Raw genomic sequence first — 27,367 nt, forward strand, 5'->3', positions numbered from 1 at the left:
CTGAAAAAACAAAACCGGTGCCACATGTAACCACTAAATATCACCGCCCCTGTGAATACTATCACTCACAATCTAATGTTCCGTTCCGTCAGAACTCCCCTACATATACATACCCATTTAAATGCAAACAACACACTGCGAAAATGACAGCCCACTGAGCCGATTCTCCATGTGGTAAGGAACTTCATTATGGCCAAGAGTTTCCATGGCAACATCGACTGTGACTTGGGATGGCATATAATAATCCCTGCAGTACAATTTGTTGGATTCTATTGCTTTATGTTGAAATTGGCTTTACTGGATTTTCTAAGATAAAGAAACCATTCATCCAAAATCATATAATATTCATATTGATTTTCCTTTTTTTTTTCTCCTACACTCTCCCTGGCCCCCCTCCTTTTTAAAAGTCTTAACACAGAGGATCACCATCTTGCTCTTCTTACAGTTAATTTTCTCTCGTCTCATCATTTCCAAAGGAAGTGACAGACAATCACTAGTAAGAATCCTATGGATTTTTCTGACACTTGTCAAATGCCTCTGGACCTAAAAGGCAGGCCAACTCTAGCCACTTTGAGACAGAACTTGATATGATTGCCATCTCAAGTTCCATTCCCCTCATCCCCAGATTAGAGACTTTGAATCCTTTGATTCATTAGAGACTTTGAATGCTTTGAAATATGCTGGGGGTTGACAAAATATTCTCAAGAGAAAAAATATTATTCCTTTCCTCTCTTACTCACAAACACAACATGGAAACTAGACCTAAACCCCAACGCGTTAGCCCCTCGCGGCCACATTCCATTCCCAGGCCTGGCTGATGAGGTGGTCTGGGAAGCATTCTAGCTGGGAGAGATCACATTGCTAAATGGGGACGAGAAAAGGAATGCGGTTTCCTGAAAGTTTCCAGCAAGTACATGGGAATGGAGTGCTTGAAAGAGCCCTAGAGCTGGAAGCACTTCCCTTCTGAGAAACACTTCCAATCCCCTGCGGAGCCAAGTGTAATAACAGTCCTGACATTATTATTACAAAGGGGAAAAAATCATTCATGCAGACTTGCTGCTGTAATTTGGGCATTTATAAACCACACCCACTTTGCAACCTTAAAGCCATGTGGTTTAAAGGGGAGCCCACACAAAAGAGGGGGCTGTTAGTCAAAGCCAGACAGCAATTACTGTCCGTTTTCTCAGAGGGTGTTGAGGATGGCTATTTTTTAAGTGCTTTGAGAGGCTTTTTTAAAAAATTGGCCTCTTTCTTCCTGCATGCAATATATATCCTCAAAGTTTTAACAAAATTTTCCCTTTTTTGACCACAAGATAGAGTTCCAGACGTGGGCAAAGAACTCATGTAATAAGAGCCTGTGGTTCAGGGGAACTTAATACAATAATCGTGTGTTCAGGAAAATTTTCTGCAATTGCAGCTCATTTTTTTCCTTTAGTGAATCTGCTTTATTTAGAATGAGCCAATGGCCCCCAGGAGTCACTGTGGCCTCCCACCGTGCGCATGTGTCACCAGTTACATTTGACTGACTTCTCTAGTGGCCATGGGCAGAGCACTGTTTTAGGAGACATATGGAACTTGTGGTTCCTGCCCAGTAATAGGATGCTTTTTTAAATTGTGGTAAAATATGCATAACATAAAATGGACCAGTTTAACTGTTTGTAAGTGCACAGTCAGCGGCATTAAGTGCATTCACAGTGCTGTATAGCCATGATCACCCGCCATCTCCAGAGCTTTTTCATCCAAATCGAAATTCTGTACCCATTAAGCAATAATTCCCCATGATTCCCTCCACTTATACCCTAGCAACTGCTATGGTGTCTGCCCTTATGAATTTGCCAATTTTGGATATTTCAGATAAGTAGACTCGGACAGCGTTTGTCCTTCATCTGGCTTATTTCACATAGTATAGTATTCATCCGTGTTGTAGCATGTACCAGAATTTCATTTTTCTTTTTTTTTTGGAGACAAAGTCTTCCTCTGTCACCAGGCTGGAGTGCAATGGCGGGATCTCTGCTCCTGGTTTGAAGCAATTATCCTGCCTCAGCCTCTCAGGTAGCTGGGACTCCAGGCACCTGCCATCATGCTCAGCTAATTTTTGTATTTTTAGTAGAGATGGGGTTTCACCATGTTGGCCAAGATAGTCTTGAGCTCTTGACCTCATGATCTGCATGCCTTGGCCTCCCAAAGTGTTGGGATGACAGGTGTGAGCAACCACACCCAGCCAAGAATTTCATTCTTTTTCACACTATGAGAGGAACTGAATAATATTCCAGTATATGTATATACCATATTTTGTATTACCATTCCTTTTTCAGGCTGAATAATATTCCAGTATATTTGTATTCCATATTTTGTTTCTTCATTCATCTATCAGTGAATACTCGGGTTATTGCCACTTCTTGGCTATTGTGAACATGGACGCTATGAACACCAGTGTACAAATACCTGAGTCCCTGCTTTCTTTTGGACGTATACACAGAAGTGGGATTGATGGATTATATAGTCATCCTATGTTTAACTTTTTGAGGCACCTCCATATAGTTTTCCATGGCCTCTACACCATCTTACATTGCTAGCAACAATGCTGGGATTGCAGTTTCAGTTTCTCTGTCTACATCCTTGTCAACATGTTATTTTCTGTTTTTCTGATAGCAGCAAATGTTTTGATTTCCATTTCCCTAATGATTGGTAATGTTGAGCCTCTCTTCATGTGCATATTAACCATTGTATGCCTTCCTTGGAGAATGCCTATTCAGGTGCTTTGCCCATTTTTTATTTGAGTTGCTTGTTTTTGTTGTTGTTGAGTTGTGGGAATTTATTCTGGATATCTATCTCTTATTAGAGACATGATTATAAATATGTTCGTCCATGCTGTGAGGTTTTCTTTTTTCACTTTGTTGATAGTTTCCTTTAATGCACAGAAGTTTTTAATTTTGATGAAATCTAATTTATTTTTTCTTTTGTTGCCTGTGCTTTTGGTTTCCTAGCCAAGAAGTCATTGCCAAATTCAATGTCATGAATTTTTTCCCCTGTTTCCTACAAAGCTGTGTTTTATAGTTTTAGCTCTTATGCTTACAGCTTTGATCCCTTTAAGTTAATATTTATATATGATATAAAGTGAAGGTTCAACTTCATTCTTTTGAATGTAACTATTCCATTTTCCCAAGATCATTTGTTGAAAAGCCTGTCCTTTCCCCACTCAATGCTCTTGACCCCAAGGTGAAAATTCATTGACTATGTATATGACGATTCACTTCTGGGCTTTTTCTTCTGTTCCATTGGTCTATATGTCTGCCTTTATGCCAGCACCACATTGTTTTGACTACTGTAGCTTTGTAATTAGTTTTGAAATCAGGAAGTATGGGTTCTTCAACTTTGTTCTTTTATTTCAAGATTGCTTTTCCTTGTCAAAATTCCAAAATCAAAATTCGTGAGATTCTATATGAATTTTAGGATGAATTTTTCTATTTCTGCAAAAAAACAAAATGTCCTTAAGAACTTGATGGGGGTTGTATAATTCACATGTTGTATTCAATTTATTAACAGCAAATTAATTTAGTTGACAATATTAAATCATTCAATTGATGAACATAGGATGTCTGTCCATTTATTTCTGACTTCTGTAATTTCTTTCAACTTTTTTTTAGTTTTTGGTGGACAATTCTTTTGTCTCTTTGGTTAAGCTTATTCCTAAGCATTTTATTCATTTTAATATTATTATTATAAGTAGAATTGTTTTCTTAATTTATTTTACAGATTATTGTTAGCAGATAAAATCACAACTGATTTTTGTGTGTTGGAGATGATTTTTAAAATGTATCAAGAGGTTAAATATCACCAGGAAATATCCCTAACAAGAAGCAGGGTCATAAAGCACTGCACCACTCACCTTCTTTGCAGGCATCTGTCTATATATTGGAGGCCAAAGAAGGAAAAAAGATAAACCACTTATCCTACATAAGAAGCCAATCCTTCATAATTATTTTCTTTTTTTTTTTTGAAACACAGTCTTGCTGTGTTGCCAGGTGCCAGGCTAGAGTGCAGTGGTGTGATCTCAGCTCACTACAACCTCCGCCTCCTAGGTTCAAGCAATTCTCCTGCCTCAGCCTCCCAAGTAGCTGGGACTACAGGCGCACACCACCACAGCCAGCTAATTTTTGTATTTGTTAGTAGAGACAGGGTTTCACCATGTTGGCCAGGATGGTTTCAATCTTCTTGACCTGGTGATCCTCCCACCTCGGCCTCCCAAAGTGGTGGGATTACAGGCGTGAGCCACTGCACCCGGCCTATTTTTTTTTTATTTAATAGTGAACATCTGTTATACATCAGGTACTGTCTAAAGGGTAGGAGTATGGAGGTGAACACAACAAACCCTCCAACCATCTTGAGTTTAGAGTCTAGCCAAGTAAGAGGCAGAAGGTGCAGACTGGTGATGCACACTACGGAGACCACACAGCAGGGAGGAGTAGGACGCTCTCGGAGCAGAGCACTTTTCCATGGGGTGCTCAGGGCACACTCCACAAGGAAGGGACATCGGTGGAGGCCTGAGGAGGCACCACACCGCAAGGAGAGCGGGAGGAGCTCACTGGGGCCTGCAGAGCGGGAAGCTCAGCTGGAGCAGAGTGGGCTGAGGGAGCCAGGCGGGCATGGAAGGGCTGGCGGACCGTGTGCCCTCTCTAGACTCTACTCTTCGGAGGATGTGAACTGGGGCTGGGATAAGGGATGCCTAGGTGTCCCTCTCCATATTTAGAAACCGTGTCCCCAGCCAGATGAGGAGCCTTGGTTTCCTCATATTTACATATACCTCAGAAAATATCTCATGCTGCCTGGGGGAGAATCACACAAAATAGTGCCTTGGGAAACACTTCCTACAGAGCCAAGTTCTGTAACTAAGAGAGTTACACGGTGCAAGGTGCAAATTCTGCAGAAACGGAGGGGAGCCTGTGCTCCTGTCTTCTGGGTTACCTTTTACCAAATGGAGGTTTGACGGACTGAACTAAGCATTAGTGATATGAGGACCAGGACGCCTGTGAAACATACAAGGTAAATGCTCAGGAGAGATGCCAAGGACTTCCATTTCCAGGACGCACATGGAAAGCTATATTAAGGAAGAGAGTGTGGTCTTGGTGAGGCATAAACACGTAGGCCAATGGAACAGAGTAAGTCCACAAATAGAGCCACGCAATCATGATCAAATGGTTTTGTTTTTGTTTTTGTTTTTGTTTTTCTTTGAGACGGAGTCTTGCTCTGTTGCCAGGCTGGAGTGCAATGGCGCAATCTCGGCTCACTGCAACCCCCGCCTCCTGGGTTCAAGCGATTCTTCCGCCTCAGCCTCCCAAGTAGCTGGGACTACAGGCGCGCACCACCACACCCGGCTAATTTTTGTATTTTTAGTAGAGACGGGTTTCATCATGGCGAGGATGATCTCGATCTCTTGACCTCGTGATCCGCCCGCCTCGGCCTCCCAAAGTGCTGGGATTACAGGTGTGAGCCACCACGCCCGGCCGATCAAATGGAGAAAGAATAGTCACCTTCACAAATGAGGTTGAAATAATCAGATATCCAGGTGAACCTCAAATTACCCTCACAGTTTATACTAAATTTGCCTCAAAATGGATTATAGATCGGCATGTAAAACATGAACTATAAAACTTCTAGAAAAAAGCATGAAGGAAAACCTTCATGACTGGAATTAGGCGAAGAGTTTTTAAATGTATCACCATAAGCATAATCTATAAAAGAAATAAATGAAAAATTGGACTTCAGCAAAATTAAGAACTGTTGCTCTGTGACTATACTATTAAGAGAGTCAAACAAACATGCTCTAGACTGGGGGAAAGTATTTGCAAATTCCATACCCAAAAAAGTACTTGTATCCAGAAAATGTAAAGAACTCTCAAAGCGCTGCATAAGAAAACAAATAACCCAATTTTCAAAATTGTGCAAAAGACTATCATTTCTCCAGAGGATATGCAGATGGTAAATAAGCACGCAGAAAAGATGTTCAACATCATTCATTAGGGAAATGCAAATTAAAACCACCGTGAAGTAACACTGCACAAATTAGAATGACTGAGACAGAAACTGACTATACTGAGTGCTGGAGAGAATGGGGGGAAAGTGGGTCTTATTGCTGGCAGAGTGTGAAAGGCTACAGGAACCCTGGAAAAGTCGGGCTGGTCTTATAAATGTAAACAGACACTCCTCGGTGTTTATAGCAGGGGTTGGAAAGCTTCTTAAAGTGTCAGAGGGTAAATGTTTTAGTCTCAAAGTCTTTGTCACAGAAAGTCAGCTCCCCTGTTGTAGAATGCAGCCACACAAACATACATGAACAAGTGGGTGTGGCTATGTTTCAATAAAACTTCAAGTGGCACTTGTTTTAGCTTTGTTTCATTTTGTTGCTTTTTATGGTTTGTGCAAACTTCAAATTGTTTTAACTTTTTTAAATGATTATAAAATTCATGCATAGTAGCCTTGATTTTGAGTTGTCCTGTGACCTGAAACTCTAAAATATGTATTATCTGACCACTATAAGAAAAAATTCTATCCCTACTGTAGAGAAATACAAATTTAGGTTCACCAAAAATTATGTAAATGGTCATTCACAGCAGCTCTAGTAGTAATCATGAAAAACGGAAAACAACATGAATGTCTTTTAACCTATGAATAAGCTATGGTACACCTATACAATGAAATACTACTTAGCAGCAACAAGAAACGAACCATCGATACCCTCAATCACGTGGGTGAATCTAAGACGCCAATATCCAAAGTTAATTCCTCCATTTTATGATATTTCAAACCATGTCTGTACACTACTAGGCAAATAATATTTATTGTAAGTTTCAATATATCAAGTACAATATCTCATCATTTTCAGGATGCTCTTAATCTAGTGTGGGGACAGATTTGTATAGTCTCTAATTGTAAGGCTGGAAGTCAGAATGAACTAGGCTCAGAATCAACTCTGGCTTCCCTAAACTGTTACCTTATACAATTGATTTATTTGAATCTGTCTCCTAAAATAAAAATAGTAATAGCTTCCCAAGAAAAAGCAGAAGAAGAAACCAATATGAAAACGTTTCTACCTGTATGATCTTATTTACATGAAAGAGCAGACCCATGGCTTTGTGGTGGCGTGGGGGGGACGGAGAGATCACCCCAGGGTAACTCAGGGCACTTGGGTGCTGGGGAGCCGTGTCCCCAGCCTGTGTCTTGCCTGTGATGGGACAAAGCTACACATCTGTTAAGGCTCGTAGGCAGTGCACACATCCAGAAGAACTTGGCTCTACTGGATGTTAACTTAAAATTCAAGATGTGTTTGTTACACTGTCAGCGTGTACCTCTTCAGTATTCATGCATTCCAAAGCCTGCCTTTGTTAAAAGCCACAGAATGCAGCAGGAAGGAAGGAGACAGGCTGACAGACACTATTAAGAACCCTGAAGAGGGTCTTCAAAGAAAGAACTGTGATGTCAAAGATGAGCTTGCATGAAGGAGCAAGACGTGGGAGATAAAGGTCAGACTTCAGTACTTTCTGCCCTGCTGTAGGACGCACCTCACTGAAAATCATCATGTATGGCAGTAACGATGCTAAAAGTTCAACAAGGCACCAAGGAATGACAACTCAGACAGGTGACGTCACTTGTTTTTTATAAATTCTGGAAAAGGGGACTTTGAGGTGTCACCCATCAGCATCTACTTGAGTCCTGTGAACAGCGGGCCCTCCACTTTAGGTGCCTGTACTCCTTAGAGATGCAGAGGAAGAGCAAAGACAAAACATTCCCCTTTACAATTGCACGGCCACGCAGAAGATAAACTGAATGCCTGCAAGGAAGGACTGCACCAAGGACAGGACATGGGAACATCTTAAACACAGCCCGTTCAAAAATAAACAAGGACAGAGACCAGCTGGTGACTGTCAGAAGGGACCAGGGGATGAGTAGGGAAACTGGACTTTCCACAAAGTCACAGAACACAGCTCTGAAGGTGCAGAGGTAGGGAAAACACACGCCCTAGAAAGAGCACAGGCAGTGAGTCTATGCCAGTGTGGGACAAGGACAGAATAAGACCACAAGAGGCCACGCCAAGCACATGGGGAGCAGTGCCCCCAGCTCACAGCTCACCCCGGCAACAGACGGAGATCACCGCCCTCTGAACTTGCAACTCCAGGGTGAGTGGACAGTGACAGCCACTTGCTCTGTGTATGATGACTGTACTCTATCTGTACTAACTGGAGTTCTCCAGAGAAACCAATAGGAGGTATGTATGCATAGAGGGAGATAAATTTATCTTAAGGAATTGACTCATGCAGTTATGGAAGTTGGCAGGTGCAGAATCCACAGAGCGGACTGGCAAGCTGGAGACCCCAGGAAGGCTAATAATGCAGCTCACGCCTAGTGGCCATTAGGCTGGAGAACAAGGAAAACTCCACATTGCAGTTCCATCTGGAAGGCTGTAGGTTCCTTTAGGGAAGGCTGGAAGAAAGATGGGGTGTAAGTTTTTCGTTGCATACCAGGGTCCTTGTTCAAGGGGCCCCAACCTCCCTTTCATTCAACAGTTCTGAATCTATAAACTGGCTCAAGTCTGGGACCTGATTGAGGGGCATGACTCTGCTTTTATGGTTCAAGTTAGACTTTTGTTTGCTTGACCCAGAACTTTTTTGCTTATACAGATCGAATAAGAGTTTAGTAGGCTTCCCGTGTGTCCCACTGTTGGGAGCACCGTGATCCACCAGCCGATGCCCCAGGCTGGCACCATTCAGGCGCTTCTGACTGCAGCTTTGATTCTGCTGTCCCTTACAGGTCCACATCCCCACACTGCTGACACTCGGCCCCTGCTACTCAAGGATTCAATGCCCCTGTTGCATGGACATTCTCCACTGCAGGGTGTGGCCCAGAGAGAGGAGCAGTCGCAGCTCATCAGGGGTTCTGGGGCTCCCTTCTCACATGCATTTCCCATAAATGTGGCAGAAAGTGTGGGTTCCCGGCCCTCTTGGGGTGAGTGAGGACATCTGGAAGGAAGAATCCTCTCTCGCATTCCAACCTCTCCAAGGCCTCCAATCCCTTCTTCTGCATTAAGCCGTGATAGGATCAGCATCTCTGACTCACTCACTGTGGGCTCTTGGCTATGTTTCTGCCAAACGGCCCAAGTTGCTACAAAAGTCAGTTGAGAATCGCTGCCCAGTGGGCCCTATCAGTGCATTTGGCCTGATCCAACTCTATTTCTTCCCACCATTACCTCATACCCTTCATAGCCTCGACATCCACACAAGATCCCATTCTTCCCTTCACAGGAGAAAAAGCTCATTGACTATGATCACAATAGGATCGACTTTTAAGGGATCCCATCTCTTCAATTTGGTAGACGATAGTGCAGGAAGGAAGGGACAGAATGCAGCGAGGTACAGCTGGTCAGATGTGCTCACGCCGAGAGCAGAATCATAGACACCGGAGGCTGGGAGAGGTGGAGGGTTGTGGGGGATGGGTTCCATGTTCCCTGTTCAGGGGACGGTTACTCTGAAAGCCCAGACCCCCAGGCAATATATCCATGTAACAAATATGCACTTGTACCTGTTACATTTATAAACATTTTTAATTCTTTATTTATTTAAAAAAAATGTGTTTAGACAGTTTCACCTAGTCGCCCAGGCTGGAGTGAAGTGGTGCTATCTCAGCTCACTGCAACCTCTGCCTCCCAGGTTCAAGCGATTCTCCTGCCTCAGCCCCAGGAGCAGGGATTATAGACACCCACCACCACGCCTGGCTAATTCTTACATATTTTTTAGTAGAGGTGGCATGTCTCCATGTTGGCCAGCTGGTCTCAAACTCCTGACCTCACATGATCCACCTGCCTTGGCTTCCCAAAGTGCTAGCATTACAGGTGTGAGCCACTATGCCTCACCTTTTAAAAATGTAGAAAGCAAATGTGCCCACATTGAGCACCCACTATGCCAGGTGCTGGTGTGTGGACCCAGTCCTGGGAGGTAGGTGCCCACCCACCTCGTGTTCCAGAAGAGGACACTTGGACCAGAAGGAAATTTGTCCAGTGACAGAGAAGGTGGCAATGGTGGATTCAAATCCCTGTTGGCCTGGCTCCGAAGTATGTTTAAATAAGCTGTCGGGCCAAAACCTAGAACCTGTGGATGCTGATTGTTTAATAATGCCTCCTGGGTTTTCTTGTTACCCAAAAAGTTTTGCATTTTGGCACAGTCTCTTTCATGAATCTGCGGCTGGAATGTTATGGGAATAAGATGAAGAAGAATTGGCCTCCAATTTTATTTTAGAGTTCAGAATGTGTTCGTCGTGTACAGTAAAGGCAACCAAAATCAACATAGTTAAATTAAATCATGACTTTTGCAGAAGTACTGATTCACTTAGGCACATTTTCAGAGAGCACATGTGAATTTCAGGAGAACTAGCCTGCCTCTAGTTAGGGAGAAACTGTGCTCCACACATTCTGGTTCAGAAACTCCTCTGGGCATTCTGAGATGCCAGAATCTGGGAGGTCAGGTTCACCATTGCACACAGCCCTTTTCCAGAAAGCATGATGTATTCTGTTTGAAAAACTAACAGAAGCTTCTAGTCACAGACTGAATGGCCAGTAAGTTTTTAAAAAGACCTGGGATTAAAGTTATGTAGAAGAAATTAATTTATGGCTTTATGATTTATTAAGGTCTCTTTGGCCTTCTGACTCACGTTGCCATTCGAAGAGTTGTTAGACAAGCTCATTTTGGACCAAACTGAGAATGCACTGAGACTGAACCCCAGGTAGACAGTCAGTCTTTGTCTCAGTCCACACTGCATCCCCAGCCCCTGACGCAGTGGAGCTGGGCAAAGATTTGTGAAGTGTACCAATATTACATGTGGATGAGAATGTTCTTAGCACCAAAGATGTGAGATGAGGTCCAGAATACAGGATTAGTCACTGAGCTCACGGAGTGTGCATTAGTCATTTTATTCACATTGAATAAATAAAATTCTTTGTAAACAAAGGAGACACAGAATAAGTGGCTTATGCTAAAGATAATTATTTATATGTCGTGAAATGTCTGAACTCAGTCCCCTGAGAATAAACCATCTCGATATATTTCTTCAGCTTAGCTGAGAAAAGTTCAACAATAATAAACATGAAATGTCTGCGCTTTTTACACACCCAAAGGAAAAAGTGAGAACCCCACTCTGACTGCTTCAGCAGCGGACCGGTGTGCTCAGGGGAGACAAACAGAGCTTAGGGAGCCCGAGATGGGGCCTGCATTCCACAGGCCGGGGCTGCCCTGCAGGTGGGCCCCAGCAGTATAGGGATTAAAGGGCTGGGGCCAAGGGCCAGGTCAATTTTTGATCCAGAGACTGAAAATCTGAGACTAGCCAGGTCAGAAAAGGCCCAGAAAGCGGGGTACACCACCTACTCCCAGCTCCGTCAGACAGGCAGGTGTGACCTCAGTGGTGCTGTTGAGGAGGGGCTGGCAGAGGAGGGTGCCGGCCTTCTCTCTGCACTTTCCAGGACCCTCCAGCACCCCAGTGACAACCTAAGGGGCATCGCTGCACTCACCTCACCTCTGACACAAATGCATCAGCTGGTTGCACTCTGGTGGGTTCCCCAGACTGGGTTTCTTACAGAGAAGACTGACTAGTGAAATTCTCTAGAAGATAAACGCGGAACGTCCAAAGTGCTATTTCGAAGAGTAGTACAACTGGAAAGCACTCAGCCAGTTACAGCAAGGACCCCAGAAGACAGACCGGGGTTTCTGCAAGACCTGCTGGTGCAGCTGCAGCCCTGCCATGTGTAGGGGCCATCCAAGGTGGGCTGTGCAAGGCTGTGTGCCGTCAACCCCAGGGACCTGGTGCTCCCAGCTGCATCTGCCCAGGGGTCTCTGTCTGCCCCCCACCCAGCCCTCACAAGAACGCCCTGAAGCTCAGTCTGGGCAATCCCATCTCCCGTTGAAGTCCAAGAATCTGTGAAGTTTGTGGTCATTAAAGGTAGTTTAGGAATAGAAATAGAGGGGCTGCTTTATTCTTGGAGGCCTAAGGCTTAGTCTACCCATTAAACACAAAGGAAAAGAGGGAGCCCTGAGATACTGTATCAGGAAAGTGATTCAGGTGCAGGAAGAAAAACCCAAAGCCCAACCTTGAAATAAAGTCCATAACGTGCATCCCCGAGAAAGCTGTGGGGTGCCTGGGTGAGGGTGACCCACAATAGATTTCCTGAGGAAAGTATTTGAGAGACATACGAAAAAATGAATCGTGCTCGGAAAGTCAGCTTTGTGGCATGGAGTTAGAGCAACCAGACTCACTTTGTCAATATCTACTCCACCCAAACTTCCGGAAAGGCCAGTGCCCTCCAAGAAGGCAGGGTCTGGAGACCCACCAGACAGGTGAGTGAAGAGGTTCGGGACGTACGAGCATTTAAAAATATACTGTCTACTGAGGACATGTGCCCACAGTGCACAAAAGAGCTTTTTTCCTTACTAATCATCAGACCAAGAAATCAAAAGAATCATTTTATGGGAGTCTTTTATTCTCATAAACTGATCTGCTAAGTTTGAGGACTCAATGAAACAGAGTAACACAATACCTTCTTAAAATATTTCTCTTGTGGGGATTGGACGAAAGATATGCATTATTCTGATCATGTGTAAGGTACGTGGTGTCAGCTCCACCAGGACAGGAGGGGCCCACGGCCAGCCAACCCCTCAGGGACATTTCCCCTGCTCAAAGGTGGGGTCGGCCCTGCACAGCTCAGGCCAACCCTGGAGAAACAGGATAATTTCCTAGTCCAGTCAGCAGGGCAGTGACACCTCTACCCCCAGCACCCACTCCCCACAGTGGACCAACCTGAATTCCATCCAGCCACCGTCCCTGGTCACAGCCATCCAGACCCCCACCTTAGGAGGCTGTAAGCCCCCCACACCCAACCCACACCATGCCCCAGCCAACTCTTCCCTGGAGATGCCTCATTGTTGTATACCTCCAAAATTTGCACATCTGATAGGAGACAGTGGGTCCATCTGGTGTCTTCGGGTTCTGAACTGTCCTTACTTTTGTTCACAGGAGTAGCGAAGCCCGCAGCCTCTCAGAAGAGGCCTCTACCTCTAACACCTCTCCCTCCCTCCACCATCGCAACCTTCCCTCTTCCAAGCCATTCTGCCTCCAACTCCCCCACTGCAAACTGCCATTAATTCTCATCTGCAAATCTCTGAAAACCTGCAGCCCTGGGGGTGCAACCAGCCCAGGAAAGGGAACACGGACAGCAGCAGCCCATCAATAACCGTCAGCAGGGAAGACGGAGCAGCCAGGCGGCAGCTAATTAGATGAGGTGGAGTAATTAAATTCACAGGCTTTGATCTGTTCTTCAAATATTTCCAAATGTTCTCTATCATTTGGCTTCAGACATCATCACACTTCACAATTAGGAGATGCCTCCTGGTTGACCTCGGTTTCTCTGCCGCAGAAGGACTCACTCGGCAGCCAGGCCAGCATCCCCCAGAGGAGGGCGGGTGTGAAGATTCTCACCTGGGAGTCAAGCGGTTGTATTAAAGTAATAGGGGTGCCGGGAAAATGCAGGAAATGGCTGAACAAGCTGTTTACCGGTCATTTTCAGTTTTCAAAATCGGATGGGCCGTCACCAGAGGGGACTTGCAGAGAAGCTAAAGCTAATTCGCAGCCTTGTTTTTGATTCGTCATCAAGGCCCAGACTATGACACTTCCCACCTAGAGAAAGCTGCCTCGGCAGGCTGAGACACGCAGTCATCATTCAGAAGGTCTCATTTCCATGGCCTTCCTGCCCCTAGAAAACAGCCTGCTCTGTGCAGCAGCCCTAGGGAATAGACCCGCCAGCCAGCCCTGGTGGTGGCTCTCCTCCCAATGAGGGAAGACCAGCCAGTTTTTCTGCTGAAGTAGATGGCTGTTTTGTAATTAGCAGGAGTTTGGGGGGAGCTGGGGTCCTGCTGGCTCCCGGCCTGCAGCCCCCACCTCAGCCCTGCAGGACCACCACACGGAAGACCCATCCCAGTGCCGCCTGCTAGTGCAGGCTCCAGGAACCAGCTCGGATTCGCTGGTCAGCAGTGGCGTCTCATCACCTCCTAGAAACTGGGAGCTCTGGCGCAAATACCACTCTCCAGTTCTGCTACTTTCCCCTTCCGCAGAATAAAAATAACCTCTTCGAGGGAAATGGCTGTCTATGGGTAAGTCGTCTGAGTGAAATGAGAACCCACTCCCAGCACTGCCTCTGCAGACTTCCGAAACCAAACAGGAGCCTCAATGTCTGAGCATTTCTATTACTTCATCTACGCATAAAGCCCTCACAGCCATCCAAGAAGCACAATCTTCTAACACAAAACAATGGAAAGTGAGAAGGCTGTTTCATTACTTTTCCATCTTTGGCTCAGACATGGAAAGGCTATTCTGGGCCGAGTCTTACAGGAAGTACCAAAAACCTCAGGAGGGACGGAGCTGCTGCAAGATTTCCAGTCTGTTTTAACAGGCTGTTGGAGACATTTCAGACAGGTTTCTGCTGAAGACCCAAACATGTGGGTGCTTATCTGAACTGAACCCAAATCTTTGGAATTCTACCCCTCCCTCCTGAAAAGTGCTGCATGCCGCTCCTGGACGCGCTGTCTCTTGGGAGTCAGGGTCACCTCTGCATACACCTGTTCTGCCCAGGGTGCTTGGGAAACAGCTTTCGACGCTGTCTGTAATTCTCCAGTTTGTTCTATATGGTCCGTGCAACTGCTGAGCTTTCAAAGCAAGCCCGCTGGAATGCTTCATAGCTGGTTGGTCGTGAGAGGGTTTTAGAATGAATCTACTTGGAGCAACTCGGAACAGGTATCAGCTAGAAGGACAATTAAAGTACGTGTTCTGCCAGGAAATTCTGCCCGTTTTTACCTGTTAAAGCAATTGGGAAATAGACCTGTACCTGCTGAAGACTGTACTTGTACGTGCATGCATGATGTGGGAGGGTGAGCAGGTGTGTGCGAACCACAGCTATATTCTTAACAATGCTCTCTGTCTCCAACCGAAAAAGAATGCTTGGTGCTCACACTTTCTTACGAGGGGAGGAGTGTTCCATGGAGCTCAAGAGCCTGATGGGGTGATCAGATTTTCAGAGTGAAAGAAAGTGCTCACTACGGAGCATGAATTTCCGCAGCCAACGTATTTTGGGGTTTCCTCTAATTAAAAGCCACCCGCTTTGGATTCTTCTTCCTCTTTGCTGCCAAACAGTAGGAAAGGAACTAGCCTGGTAACCAAGGCCCAGAGGACACCATCAGTCACTTCCCGGCCCTCTGTGCCAGGATTTGTCCAGAAGCAACATTTCCCCCTGAGCTTGTATGAAAGGACACCTCTACAGGAACAAAGGGACAATAAAGTGATTCGCTGAGTAATCCTGCTGAGAAATGAATCCCAGTTGAAGCCACATCTAATTGCACAGAGATGCTGAATTAGTGCCTAGGTGATAATAGATAAGGAATGCTTTCGTTCTGCCACAGTGGATGAGTAGACTCTTGGAGAGCAGCAGAGCACCCTGAAAACACACAGCTAGGGAGTTGCAGTGTGTTCTGTCGACTAATTTCAGATTAGAACGAAACAAAGAAGACGCATTCATGACAAAGAAAAAAGAATTTGAGGATTCTCTCTAAGTCCTTTGGCTGTGCCCTTCTTTTCCTGGGTTCTAGCTGCACAGTGTGGGCTGGAGAGTGCTTTCCTGTCATCTCTGCCTTGCAGAAACAGCTGCTGCCATGAAAATTCTGAAGCCCAATTTGGGCAGAGTCCCCATATCCACCGGCAAATGCTAGGAGATTCCTACTTTTTCTCCAGCTTCCCCTTTTCCATGGTCACAGCAAATCGAGTCACTGTATTCAGGAAGTGGTGACTGGTCTATTATTGGTGTGTGGTCTGCGGTCCGGCCTATTGTGGTCAATATTGTGGTCCCCCCCTGGATTTTGTTCCATTAAGGTGCCATCTTTAATGGTGCCAAGTCATTACCATCCCTTCTCCCTCCCCCAAAAGCCTTGTCCACAGCAATTCTTAACCATCAGACCACTAGTAAACATAGGTCAGTGAACCTCTGCCCTTCTCACATGGACATTCAAAAGCCCATTCGGAAGCCCAAGGCCTACTTCTCCTTGCAGTCCTGACACAAAGGCGACAGTGAAAAGTATGGCACTAAGCCAGCTACAGAAGCACCTCATTTAACCTGGCAAACAGGAGCAAGTCAGTTACAGGAGCAAGTCACAGGAGACCCAGACCCTCAGAGAGACCAACGTCACAAGGGACCTGTGAGAGGGACGGGCAAGGTTGCCAGGGCACACAAGCACAGCTGGGGGGCCCAGGGGACCCATGGGAATGGGGAATGTCCAGTCTAGATAGCCAACTTCCGCCGGCTCTACTTTACAGCTTTGCTGCGCTATTGGTCACAGGTAAAGCTGTGTCACTGAGGCCCTTGTCTATCAGTCCGGCTCTCTCAGCAGCTTGGATTCCAGTGGAAAATGGTATGTGTGTTCAAAGAAGCCTGGGCAGGGCCCCGCAGCTGAGAAATACTGTTAGGTGCACTCTGAATGAAGAGACCACCTAAACAGGCTTTGTGTGAGCAACAGGGCTGTTTATTCACCCGTGTGTGAGTGGGCTGGGTCTGAAAAGAGAGTCAGAAAAGGGCAGTGGGGAAGGAGCTGGTTTTATGGGTTTGCGGTAGGCAGTGGGAAGTTACAGTTCAGGGCAGTTTTTGCAAACTGGGAGGGTGTCGTCGGGCGGGTATCACAAGGTACAAGGTCCAGTGTCACAGGGTTGGCTTATCAGTTGAGGCAGAACAGTTGAGACAGGTGCAATGGTGAAATGTCCCAAGGTCAGTTAATCAGACACTGCGGCAGTTAGCCGTTATTCTTTTCCGGAGGTGTACGTGCAGGTCACGGGGGTCACCACAGTGTAGTCCTGCTGCAGTCAGTTCAAAGAACCTTGCATTCCTGCCTTTTTAGATTAATAATATAAGGAAAAAGGTAAAAACTAGAAAAAGTTGGGGGGCAGTGAAATATTGCGGGCGGTACAGAGGGTGCTGGGCAATGTTTCTCAGGGCTTCTACGAGCAGGATTGGGGGCAGCATGGAAACCCACAGATGGGAGATATTTTAGACTACCAAGAGATTTGGGGGCAAGGGATGATATTGTGGGGTTGTTAGAAGGAGCATTTGCCGTACCGACTGATTGGTTATAGCTTGCATATGATTTTGCAGGAATTGAGAAATTAGAAAGGGGAAGGTCCAAATAAAAGAAGGAGAAGGATAGATTTAAGGGGCCCTGCTAACAGTAGGAGCCACAATTGTGAGCACGGGGAGGTGGGTTTAGCATGGAAACCTGGGTTTAGCGCGGGGACCTGGGTTTAGCGCGGGAACCTGGGTTTAGTGCGGGGACCTGGGTTTAGCGCGGGGACCTGGGTTTAGCGCGGGGACCTGGGTTTAGCGCGGGGACCTGTGTTTAGCGCAGGGACCTGGGTTTAGCGCGGGGACCTGGGTTTAGCATGGGGACCTGGGTTTACCCATGGACAGCCACATTCTTTCCTGGAGCTTTAGAGTCAACTACACTGACTTGTAAAACCTTAATTAGGGTCTTAAAATGGTTACACCGCTGTTAAAAAGGTGAGGGGTGGGAGGTACACAGAGATCCAACGCGTCTGTCCCCTCACTGTGTGTTTACCTTTACCTAACTCCTTTTTGAAAAAGCAGCACCCGCTACCCGACAGTCATCTCACCAGGGTGAGCAGGTGCTGGGCGGAGCAAAAAGAGCTCCAGCTCTCTCTGTTGAAGATTCTCACCCTCTACGGTGCCATGTTACTGCCAATGTGCAAAACTCCCCTTCCCAAGTTCCCCAAGGTGTTTAGGATCATTCAAACCCATTTGAACTGCTGGCATGCTTTCATGTGAGCACTATAAACAAACCCCTTTCCATGTGGAAAGTGCTTTCCAAGTCAGCTTTTCTAAGTTACCGCCAGTCTCCAAACCTGGACATTGCACAAGGACCTTCTCACGTTTTCCATTGTTTTGCTTCCAACATGCATCCTAAGGCCCGAGCCTTTCAGGTTTGCTCTCTAACGGCCTCTTGCAAATGGCCTTGCTATTTCAGTTTGTCTCCAATGATTCTAAAGTTTTCCATCTTTGGGGTGGGTGGATCCATTCACCGCTGGACAGACTATGTGCAGCTCAGCCGGTTGCCAGGCACTTCCTGAACTCACGGTCCTGGCTGGCATTTATTGCGGGCCTTCCAGTGTCCTGGGTAGTTTACAGGCATTCCCTCCTATTCTTGGTGTCCTTATGAGGTAGGTGAATTACATTTTTACCCCAGTTTTACATATGAAGAAACTGAGACTCAGAGCTGTGAAGTCACTGGCACACACCACGTAGCAAGGAAGCAGCAAATGTGAAACCTCACCCAGGTCACCTGGCTCAGAAGCCTGGGGTACCATGGCACACAAAATACCAACACCTTCTGCCCTCGTGGATCTCACAAGGGAAAATTCAGAATTAAACAAATGCAGACAACATATTTAATAAGCACAGGAGGAAGAGGAAGTACAGATCACTATGGAAATGTGCAGCAGACGTACCTTGCAAATGTGCAGTTTCCTTATATGGAAACACACACACCCTCAGAGGGAAAAAGGAAAGCACACACCAAAAGCATTTCTTCTCCTCTAGATCCTAATCCCTGCCTGGAACAGGTTACTTTTTTTCCCAGGGAGCTGAAGAAATATATTAAATACCTGAAATGCTTGATCATTAATTTGTTCTCATCTAAAACCTAAGAGGATCTACACACAATGCTGACATGACTAAAAAATAAAATAAAACCTAAGAGAATCACTAACGCGTGTAGCTCTACCTTTTGGAAAAAACTGTGACGTGATAGCGTTTGCATTTTTTCCAAGACAGTATGCATTGCTGTAAGTTAAAAATAAGCATTTGCCTGAGATTTAGAAAATGAAGGTGAAAATGAGTACATGCTGTTTTCTGTGTCATGTGGCCATTTTTTATTAGAATTTGTTTTTCAGAGAAAACTCAGCTTTAAGCAAATGTTTTCCTTCCTACAAAGTTGAAATGGTACAAGTAGGTGTTGATGGTGACGTAGAAAAGTAAACCAGGGAGAGGAACTGTGGGTAATTTGCTCTTTTATAGCGATGTTAAAAATAATTCATAGAAACGGCATTGAAGCCAGTGACCAGACTAACATATTTTAAACCATCTGTAAACTTCAGTTATCTACACTATACTGTAACATCAGCTGGCACATGCCGGGCATGTATTATTCGTCAGGTACTGGACTAGGTCTTTGCTATAGTTATGCCTTTCCAGGCAGATACGGTTGTAACTATTCATGAAAGGTAAAAATGAATCATTGTCACAACTGGCTTGAATCATTGTCACACCGAGCATTATCCTACACACTTTATGTGTCTTGGGGGACATTTTCCATTAATTACTAGTGTAGCGTCTGAATCCCCATCCCATTGTGGGGTGAGAGTAAGGAATGAGTCCCACTTTCCCTCAGCACACCCTCTGGTGGCTTGCATCCTACCGTATGGACGGGCCACTGCATCCGGAAGAAATGGTTTCATTTCAGAAACGGTTGACCATCTCTCCTGCAGCAGCCGTGGACTCCCCACCGGGGATGGGAAGTAAGGTCTGGCTGCTTTGGCTCTTGCTCATTGTTAAACCTGCTTCCTCAGTCATGCGACGGCTGCCTTCTCATAAGCTCGTCCCTGCTTTGGAAAGCCCAGTGATCATCTACAATGTTGGCAAGCAAGAATTCTAACGCATTTTCTCATTTAACCCCCAGCCACGAAATGAGGCAGGTACTTTTACTATGTCCATGTTACAGGCACGAAACTAAGGCACAAAGCGGTTGAATGACTGATATGGTTTGCCTCTGTGTCCCCACCCAAATCTCATCTTGAATTGCACTCCCATATTTCCCACATGTTGTGGGAGGGACCCAGTGGGAGATAATTTGAATCATGGGGGTGGTTTCCCCCTACTGTTCTCATGGTAGTGAACAGGTCTCACAAGATCTGATGAGTTTATCAGGGGTTTCCGCTTTTGCATCTTCCTCATTTTCTCTTGCCGCCACCATGAAGAAGGGTCTCTCACCTCCCACTGTGATTCTGAGGCTTCCCCAGCCATATGGAAGTGTAAGTCTAATTAAACTTCTTTTTCTTTCCAGTCTTGGGTATGTCTTTATCAGCAACGTGAAAACAGACTCATACAATGCCTTACTCAAAACTGCAGAAGTAGCGCTCGTGTTGAAACCTGAGCAATCTGACACCAAAGCCAGCTCAGGGAGATTTACTAACTTACCTAAGCAACTCTGGGCACAGTCACCTGATTCCACTATGAGAGGCAGCTTTTTATTGTTGTGAAGTTCAACTGAGACACAAGAGAGACCCAGAGACCCAGAAGAGCATTCAAGAGACTGCTATAATCCAGAACATAGCACGTTAAGGCTCATCCCCTGTGCTCCTAGAATCTTTCAAATGCTCCACTCCATATCCCAGCTCTGTTTCTGGATAGCAAGCCTGCCCTCCCCAAATGGAGCCTTCACCTCCTCCCTGGGCCTTGATCCCCAATACACAGAGGGTCAGATGAGGTTCTGCAGACCGGAACATTACCTCACAGTGACTTCCAGGAGGCAGGTCTCTTCGCCCCACCAGGGAGAGGCCCCACTGCCCCTGCACCTGCAGCCAGGCAAGGGAGGTTTCTTCTTTTTAAAATCCCTCCTTGTTTCCATAAATCTTGGGCCTCTTAACCTTCCAAGCTCTGAATAAAGGTACAGTGTTTCTTCTCCACAAACAGCACACTGTGCCCCACTCCCACCAAGGCAAGGGTCACCCAGTGCCCGATGAAAACAGCCTTCCCATTGAGAATGTTCACACTGCTTACTTTCCCTGTAGTTCTGAATCTTTTCTCCTTGTCCATTCAAAGTTCCAGTGAAGGTGCTGCATTGATGAGAACTTTAGCCTCTCCAGTGTTCACAATGGAAGGCCAGGAAAGAGATTAACCACGGCCCCGGGGGAATTCTGAAGATGCTGGGAATGCGGTGGGCCCCCCACGGAGTGAGCAGTCAACAGGAGCCCTGCAGGCAGGCAGCTCTTGACACCACATAGACACTGTCAATGGCTCACTTCTTTAGTTGAAAACGAAAGAGGGGTCACAGGTTTTTTCTTCAGCTCTGAAATGATTCATTCTGCTTTCCTGCCAGTTACCCATGGCCAAAGAAACTGCAGATGGTTTCCAATAATATTTAATACAAAGGAGGAGGAAAAGGAAGAAGAGAGTGGCTGGGGGGCAATTCTCAATGCTGGTTTCCACTTTCATGGAAACTGAGCAGCCACACTGAATATGAGGTTTGATTTAGAAACTGAGCTAACCTAGGTATTTCATGAGGGATTGACTTCAGATTCTGTTATCTTTTTGTGCCCTTGGGTACACAGCTTTTCCGATGAATCAAAAATGGATTGAAAGAAAACTGATTTTTATATTAAATCCCTATGGTGAAATCGGTCATTTCATGTTTTTCCCTTTTCCAGTGCTGTTTATACTGTGTATGTTTCTATAACATCTAATGTGCTATGAAAAGTAATTAAATGGCAAAATAATTAGAATTTATATATAATCATGTAAGTACACAACCAAAATTTTTCACTCCTTTATATATTTTTTCAGTTTACATTAGGTAATTGCATTAGGCAATTCAGAATTTATCTCACGAACTGAAACTTTGAAGAGTATATTCAAATAAAAATAACAAAACTCTTGGTGTTTTAAGTAGACTTTCACGTTAACCCCAATAATACCTGAAGTTCTACTGAAGTGCCATGTCAAAGGCGTTAGAACAGCTCTGAAGAAGAAGTGAAATACCTTCTTAAACAACTCTGGGCAGAGGCCCACCACCCCGCACAATGCCCCCTTCTTGCTGCAGGAAGCTTCCAGCTAAACGGTTTTTCCTTCCATCCCACGGTGCAGCGGAAACAAGACCCAAGTTTTTCTGAAGGTGTAAGCACAGGGCATGGTTCCTGCTAAGTGGTCATAAGTCAACAAAGCCATCTGATGGGAGTTTGGGGGAAAGGGAATTTCATAGGAATCGTGGGGAATGGCGGCTTCCTCCGTTGGAGGGTTCTCTTGGAGTGGGGAGATTAGGACATCTCCGTGATATAAAATGATCGAAGTTCGAATCATTGTCATCCCACCCGAAAGACTCCAATTTCACTTTAGTGCTTAATCCCTTTAGTTTTAAGTGTACATTAAAAGTATTTAAATAAAAATGCAGCTGCCCCCAAACTGTGAGACCATGACTGGGAGGGACATGTCTGTGTATCCGGAGACTCAGGTATGTCGGGGGCTCGAGGGCAGCCACCGGGAGACCAGCCTGAAGCCTGTGTCTTCTCAAATACCAAATTTAAAGAGAACATTTTGAGGAATGTTATGCAAATGTTTTTGCTGCCCACTTTTAGAACCTATACTAGGACAACGTGGGTGGAGTATCGGATTATGAGCCATAAACATGTGAAGTAAATAGGGTTGTGCCATTTCTACACATTCAAACACTGAGGTACAAAGAGACGGAATGAGTGTCTCATGATCACTCAGCCTATGGGTGTTAAGGAAAAGTAAATGGAGGGGGAGGCACCAGATCTGAGAAACATCCAGTTCATAGGTCTCACATATCATTGGTAAAGCGTGTCTGAGGGGGAAATGATGGTATTTTCAGTTGGAGTCTTAATTAAAACTTGTTACATTCTTTTTACTTTTCTCCAGAGGCAGCCCGCGCGACGGGGTCTGCAGTCACTGAGTGTTCCCTGCCCTCGTTCAGGACACAGATGAAATCCATCTTCTGTCTTTCATGGGAGTGGTGTGAGGACACGGAGGTGGGGGCGGAATCAAGTTTAAACACTAAGAAAATGAAAACAGATGCGTGGAGAGGGGGCGAGGCCGGTGGGAATGAGGGCCCGGAAGCCGTTCTCAGTCCAGGCGGCCTGTGCGCCGCGCTCCTCCCCAAAACCCTCCTGCAGAGCCCCCGGGAGGGGCTGGCCTCGGCAGGCAGCGCCTGCAGGGAGCCGCTCCTACGTCCGCGGAAAACCCTGCTGGGCAGTGTCGGCATGCCTTTTTCAGCACACTGTTTGCAGTTAAGTGGGAGAACCAGAGCCGGGAGAATCAAGATGCGGTAGAGAGAGACCAGCCCCTAAAACACGTGAGAAGGACAACGCAGGCCCTGTCTGTTTGTAGGCCCGGGGAACAGGTGCCAAGGGCAGCGGGTCCAGGAGACCTGAGCAGACCAGGCCGGTGGCTGGTGGCCGGCCGGGGCGGGAGGCCGCTGTCTGCGAAGGGGCGGACCTACCAGGACCCTGGACGCCATGGTGGACCCGACGGCCTGGCTCGGCGCGAGCCCAGACCTCCATCACCTGCCGCCTAGCGGCCAGCACGCGGGAACCCGCGCCGCCCCGCCCACCCGGGCACTGCCCCGCCCACCCCGGCGCCGCCCCGCCCACCCCGGCACCGCCCCGCCCACCCCGGCACCGCCCCGCCCACCCCGGCCCCGCCCCGCCGCGGGCCGCAGCTCGGGCGTAGGGCTGACGTCAGCGCGCCGCCTCCGCGGGAGTCAGACAGCGGGTCCTGCTCGGCCTGAGACTGAAGGGCGCCGGGCGTCTGCGGAGGCGGGGGAAGCTCGGGGCTTCACCGGGGGGCAGCTGCCCGGGGGTCTCTCTCCCCCAGTTCTCCTGGCCCTGGAGGGAGCCATCCGCCGCACAAAATCCCTTCTGAACCGCGATGCTTTTTATAGCAGTCCTCGCACAACTGCCTCTGGACCTGCTTTTACTAGGGGGTGCGGGGACTGAGGGGGTAACTTTTCCTGTGGCACAGGAGGAATTTGGCCCGGAGGCTGCTGGTCATGTTACTGGAACTGTGTGGGCTGGGCCGGGGGAGCCCCAACAAGGACCTGGCCAGAACCAGGAGCAGCAGCGACAGCGCCCGCCTGGCCTCGCTCACACAGGCCGTTTACACCCCTCGGGCGTGCTCAGGCAGGTACATAGTAATCCCAAAGGAAACCTCCATGGTGGCTGCCTATGAGCGGCTGGTATGATTCCCAGGAAACCTCCATGGTGGCTGCCTATGAGCGGCTGGTATAATTCCCAGGTAACCTCCATGGTGGCTGCCTATGAGCGGCTGGTATGATTCCCAGGTAACCTCCATGGTGGCTGCCTATGAGCGGCTGGTATGATTCCCAGGTAACCTCCATGGTGGCTGCCTATGAGCGGCTGGTATAATTCCCAGGTAACCTCCATGGTGGCTGCCTATGAGCGGCTGGTATAATTCCCAGGTAACCTCCATGGTGGCTGCCTATGAGCGGCTGGTATAATTCCCAGGTAACCTCCATGGTGGCTGCCTATGAGCGGCTGGTATAATTCCCAGGTAACCTCCATGGTGGCTGCCTATGAGCGGCTGGTATGATTCCCAGGTAACCTCCATGGTGGCTGCCTATGAGCGGCTGGTATGATTCCCAGGTAACCTCCATGGTGGCTGCCTATGAGCGGCTGGTATGATTCCCAGGTAACCTCCATGGTGGCTGCCTATGAGCGGCTGGTATGATTCCCAGGTAACCTCCATGGTGGCTGCCTATGAGCGGCTGGTATGATTCCCAGGTAACCTCCATGGTGGCTGCCTATGAGCGGCTGGTATGATTCCCAGGTAACCTCCATGGTGGCTGCCTATGAGCGGCTGGTATGATTCCCAGGTAACCTCCATGGTGGCTGCCTATGAGCGGCTGGTATGATTCCCAGGTAACCTCCATGGTGGCTGCCTATGAGCGGCTGGTATGATTCCCAGGTAACCTCCATGGTGGCTGCCTATGAGCGGCTGGTATGATTCCCAGGTAACCTCCATGGTGGCTGCCTATGAGCGGCTGGTATGATTCCCAGGTAACCTCCATGGTGGCTGCCTATGAGCGGCTGGTATGATTCCCAGGTAACCTCCATGGTGGCTGCCTATGAGCGGCTGGTATGATTCCCAGGTAACCTCCATGGTGGCTGCCTATGAGCGGCTGGTATGATTCCCAGGTAACCTCCATGGTGGCTGCCTATGAGCGGCTGGTATGATTCCCAGGTAACCTCCATGGTGGCTGCCTATGAGCGGCTGGTATGATTCCCAGGTAACCTCCATGGTAGCTGCCTATGAGCGGCTGGTATGATTCCCAGGTAACCTCCATGGTGGCTGCCTATGAGCGGCTGGTATGATTCCCAGGTAACCTCCATGGTGGCTGCCTATGAGCGGCTGGTATAATTCCCAGGTAACCTCCATGGTGGCTGCCTATGAGCGGCTGGTATAATTCCCAGGTAACCTCCATGGTGGCTGCCTATGAGCGGCTGGTATAATTCCCAGTTTGCTGTCTACAATGAACTGAAGCAACTCCAGGACCTCATGGTGGGGACACGGCAGTCAGAAGCAGAGGAAAGGCCAGGTTTCACAGCAAACACTGTTCAGTCCTTGTCCAGCTCATCGTATGTGCTGAAGGTACCGCAGGAGACGGCAGGCGTGGAAATGTCAACCAGGGCCAAGATCCTGGCCGCAGGAGGCCACGATGCTGGAGGCCGCTGGATTCACCACAGGACTCTGGGGCTATGATGGGGTTGGGACTTCACTGACTCAAGAGAACAAAGCTTCACTGACTCACAGAAGCCTGGATCACCTTATCAAAGGCAGGCACCACAAGGCCTAGCCTTAGAGCTGAGACATTGGAGGCCTGCAAATGTAGAGCAGAACAGTGGCTTGTTTTATGTTTTATCAGTGTACTGAGCCTTCACAATTCTTATAACTTCTTGAGAAGAGCGTACCAGTATTTCAGGCATCTGCCTTAAACGTACCCTATATTGCTTCTTAGACCCCCAAACAAGTCTACAATGACGCTGGCGTTCTGCCTTGCACTTGAAATCTGATCCACAGGTGAGTTTTCACAAGCATATTACAGCCTCTTGAATGTTTCAAGAAGGTGATACCTGCCTCCTCTCCTGCAGATTAAATACTCCTAAACCCACCAGCTCCACTGTCCAGGCATAGGAGTATGTGCACTGATTCAAGGAGCTTTATTTTTAGAAAACACTTGAACACGTGTATACTGGACAATAACTCATATTCAGTCCACAGCGCTCACCTCCAAATGAGGGTTTTGGTTCCATGCACATCTTTGTTTTTGCTGCATGTCTTGGCTGTAGGCCCTGACTGACTGGATGGGAATGCAAACCTAGGATCTTGAGAGTAACTGCATAATGCACAGGATTCCTTCATGTACTAAGACAACACAGCATGGCCTGATGAAAAAAAATACACACACACACACACACACACACACACACACACATCTGCTAGACAGCTAGAACTTTTCAGGAACAAAAATATACATCAGATATACCCCAAATATATCTTTGTTTGAAACCTGAGTAGGGAAGAAGGATGAGGGGGACTAAATGTCCACGTAATCCCTAAGCTATCCTCAAGCTACCACCTCATTACATCGCCCCATTAAAGCATTGGTTTTGTGAGCATTTAGAACCAACCTCAGAGTATGTGGCCCTAGATTCAGGTTCCGGCCCCTAGATGTACCAGCTTTGTAACCTTGGCAGTTTGCTTAAGATCTTTGCTATGGTTTGAATGTGCCTCCCAAAAGGCATGTGTTGGCAACTTGATTTCCAATGCAACAGCTTTGGGAGGTGAGGCCTAACAATACGTTCCCTATTCCCTGGCATGTGTATGTAATCTATTAGCCTGTAAATTCCTCGAGTATTTAGGTCATGAGGGACCCACCCTCATGAAGGGGTTAATGTCAGTCATTAAAGGCCCTGAGGCTGAGTTCTGTGTCTCGCTCTTTCTCTCTCTCTCTTTGCCATTCCACCATGGCTTGATGCAGCAAGAAGGACCTCACCAGATGCTGGCACCTTGATGTTGGACTTCCCAGCCTCCAGAACTGAGGAAATAAATTTCTATTCTTTATAAATTACCAAGTCTGTAGTATCCTGTTACAGCAACATGAAACATACTAAGATAATCTTTCAGAGCTCATTTCTTCTTACAGAGATTTTAAGAAGTACTTATTTCAAGCGTTTTCCTATGAGATTATAATGAAATTATCCATGTAATGGTACTTTGTGGCGGGCCGGGAGCTCAGCAAATACCAGCTTTTTTCACAAGCCCACAGCTCTTGGAAAACAGAACACTATTTAACTAAAATGAAATGAAATAAGCACCTTTGTCCAAAAGCTCATTCTCCTTTATTTGAAAAGGAGCTCTATTTCAGATTATTTTTCAGTTAGCTTTTTGAGAACTGATCAGCTTACACAAAAAGTTCAG

General features: G+C 46.9%; 1 long non-coding RNA gene across 1 annotated transcript; it reads left to right on the plus strand.

The window, feature by feature from the left end:
* Positions 1-23,632: 23,632 nt before the first annotated feature.
* On the plus strand, positions 23,633-27,017 carry LOC118148567 (uncharacterized). The gene is made up of 3 exons (XR_004735426.3): positions 23,633-24,052; positions 25,905-25,966; positions 26,928-27,017. It is a non-coding gene; the product is annotated as an uncharacterized LOC118148567 (long non-coding RNA).
* Positions 27,018-27,367: the final 350 nt, after the last annotated feature.

This window comes from Callithrix jacchus, chromosome 16, assembly GCF_049354715.1.
Source record: "Callithrix jacchus isolate 240 chromosome 16, calJac240_pri, whole genome shotgun sequence".
Classification (NCBI taxonomy): Eukaryota; Metazoa; Chordata; class Mammalia; order Primates; family Cebidae; genus Callithrix; species Callithrix jacchus.